We start from the raw sequence: 3,767 nt of genomic DNA, 5'->3' as shown, positions 1-3,767 counted from the left end.
GCTTCACAGTTAAAAGACAGTTTTGGGACTGCTGTCCTCTGTCAAAATGTTATCCATTTTAAGCAATCTTAAGAATATTTTCTATAAACTTTAACTTTGATATATTATTTAGTCATGAATATTTAATACTCCTGACAAACACTTTTCAGATTTGTGTTATTTGAGGGATTATGTTTGACTCACGAGCAGATCAGAGACTGACAATTCTTTCAGGGTGTAGGTTGGTGGTTAATTCATTAAGCCACTCTACAACTGTGGGATGGTCCCTTTTCTTCCCATACAGGAAAAATTATAATAATAGAATGATATAATAATTGGATTTAGGCAGCCAGCTGTGTCAGTTTCAAGTTTAAGCAACAATGACTCACACTCACAGAGACCTATGGAGCTCACATTGTGGGTGTGGGCAGACATTCAAAATAAGTCATAGTAAAGTGGATTGGATCCAAACAAAGGTTGAGTCATCCAATTTATCATGAAGGCTGCTTTGGTATATTCAGAAGTGTGTAAAACATAAGAAGCAGTTTGGAGGTGAGTGTGCTGAGCAGCAGGGGGTGTGATACATTTGTTCGCTTATAGATTGATTTTTGAGATTGTTTCAAAAGACATTTACATTTTTTTAAAGGGTTATACACAACTCTTTTGTGTATATATTTAATGCAGTGATATACATCTTTGTATCTGTCTCGTATTTGCCATGAAATCAAAAGAAAATGAAAATGAAAAACACTGTTTTGGTAGATGATTGAGTCATACTAACTTTGGTTAGTCTCCCAATAATATGTTTTACTGTCATCTAGATCACTGTATATATTGGGATGATTTGTACCTTATGAAGATCAGACTACTTCTGTGCCCTAATGCAGGGGTACAAATATGCACCTTTGCAAAGTTATGTACTGATGTCATTATTGATTTTTATTCATTCACACTAGGAAATGGGCTGGTGTTTGTGTAGTGCTTTTCTAGACTCCTTGACCTTTATTATTAATGCTAAACCTTAGTACTGCTATGCTGCTGATTTACATGACATTTACAGAATGCAACCTGTTAGAAAGCATCATATGCTTTCATTTAGCTTGAATAAACAGTAACATTTGAAAAACATTTTCTGTATAATTTTGTATGTGTCTTTTGTTTTGGCTGCTGATATTGAACCTTAAAATCTAGAAGAAAGTGTGCAAATATGATTTAGTTATTAATGTTCTTTTCCTTATATAGCACCAATTTACTTCAACAGTCTCAGACGAAGACCTTATAGAGAGAAAACCAAATATCCTTATGGAGCAAGAATAAAACAGTTGGCATTTTGTTAGCTCATCCACTTCCAGGGGCAGAGAGAGGCAGACTTACATGACAGAGACACACAACGGTAATAGCATGCAGTTTTTAGATTGTAAATACACAGGGAGTCTGAGAGCGTAGAAGAGAGATGCTCTGTGCATCGTGATGTCTATAGCAGCATAATTGAAGCGCTCTTCAGGGTCACCAGTCCTAACTTGAGGTTGGATCAAAAAGATAACTTAAAAAACATTTTTTTAAAGACAGGTTGTGTGATTTTTAAACTCAAACTGAAGTTCTGAAGGTTACAGTGAGGAGCTTAGGTCCAAATAGAACCTTTGGTTTTTTGTGAATTTTGAAGGTGCTTTTTGAAAGTTGTATTTTCAAGCTCCTGTATATTTTATATATTATTTGAATGAAGTTCATTCATTCAATGTAAAGTCACAGATAATTGTCACTCATTTCAAATGTTTTCAACTGGTAAAAGGTTTGGACTGGAGGCAGATCTGCTCTTGTAAAAGATGCAAAATGCAGTGTAACATTGTCTTGCAGTAATGCAATGCCTTCTCTGGAAAAACAAACCAAAAAAACATTGTCTAGCCCTGGGGGCATATGTTGCTCTAAATCCTATAAATACAGTACCTTTCAGCATTGATGGTGCCTTTCTAGATACATAAGATACCAGTTCCATAGGAACTAATACAATGTCTGAGCACTGATAGAAACCCAGACGGTCTCTCAGCTTGTTAAGGTTTCCTCTGTATTATTTTAGGGTCTGAACCTTACAATAGAAAGTGCCTTGAGGCAAATGTGATTTGGTGCTGTATAAGCAGAGATGTAGTTTCTGACACTTTATGTTTTTAGCACCGGGTTTGTTGTTTGACAAGCCAGTGTGATTTAATCAGCACTCTCAACAACTCCTTTAATTTCAAATAAAAAGCCACTTGAAATGTCCACTAACACGCTGCCTCGGTGCATACTGTGAAACATGGATGGAAATGCACCGTAGTGCCATGGCATTTGGTACACACATTAAAGTTCTGCATTATTTTTTTATGGTGGGAATTTTTAATTTGCTTGTTGCTTTATGGACCAGTATCTGTAAATCTAATTACATTTCCCCCCCATGAGAAAAGCGCTGTGGCGTTAATTAGCAAAACTGAACTAAGATGTCGAACAGTACACCTGCTGAACATCAGCAGCCTGACAGCAAAGGCTCACAGAGACGATAGCATGGCTGGTGATTCGCAGACTAATTTCATCGTGGCTTGGTTGTAGAAAAAGGATGTAACATGAAAGCGCACTGATCTGCAGCTTTTACCTCCTCCCACTCCAGACGATACTGACGCGACTTTCAGGAGGCACTTTTGTGTCGTCGTGTTATCAAACTTCCCACTACGGTTTGTTCAAACATTTGAAGACTGAGTCAACAGATGTGCAGTGATACAGAAAACGTGTTCAAACTGAAATATTCTAGGAGAGACGTTAAGATCACACACAGGATACTGAGCTTCTTTGTTCTTCCTTTTACATGTTAGCAGATGTTTCTCGTATACCCTACTTATGGAAATGCTGTAAAACAGAAAGTGTGTTCCTGTTACTAAAGCAATGCAATCAGCTGCTACATAGGTTATTGCAACCCTGAAATTTTAACATGTTTTAACGGATTCCTGTCTAGGAGATCATTTCTCAAAGATATTTTAGTGAGTCATATCAAATCTACATTTGGCAAATGTGCAGGATCTCACTGAATGGATTGTGAGCTCGTCTATGTTTCAGACACACTTTGTGCCCCAGGCTGATAAGACCGGTGTGTTTTACAAACAAATCCCGCCTGCTGCAGCTCCAGTCTCGTCTTCCTCCCCTTGAGAAGTCCTGCAGAAACACAACCCTCCTTTTTCAGAACACGTCTTAATGTTTAATAGTAGCGTGACCGGGCTCCTCTCCTATGCTTTTATCATTCATTAAAGTACGATTCTCTTTCCGCTGTGCTGCGCACAAACACACGCATTCACCTGTGCACACATGAGCACAAAGCACCTGTGCATGGCACAGGCTCTGCATGGTAGAGCAAATATGTCTGTTCCCAAGACAACGAGAGATAATAGAGTCATTATAACAGGACAAACAGATTACACAGTGCAATGCTGTCGCGGACTCCACACAGCCCATCAGCAACATCAAAGAAATACTTTAAGACATTTGGATAGTTTATCCTACATTTGATGGCTTTTTTTCTTCTTTGAGCTTGGAAATGATTTTTGTGTGTGTCAGGAGTTATGCAGCAGGGACAAACTAGAAAACCGATAAGCTTTTCTGGATGTATCGTCTTATCAGTCCAAGATAGACGGCACCCAAGTGGATATTATTTGATACAATAAATCTCAGAGATGATTACTTTTACAAGTTAATATCCACTCTGTAGGTCTGTAGGTCATCTCTCTGAATCCCTGTAAAGCCCTGTTAATCATCTTCTGTTTATTGCC

This window comes from Oreochromis niloticus, linkage group LG22, assembly GCF_001858045.2.
Source record: "Oreochromis niloticus isolate F11D_XX linkage group LG22, O_niloticus_UMD_NMBU, whole genome shotgun sequence".
Lineage (NCBI taxonomy): Eukaryota > Metazoa > Chordata > Actinopteri > Cichliformes > Cichlidae > Oreochromis > Oreochromis niloticus.
Note: the sequence above shows the minus strand (reverse complement) of the source record.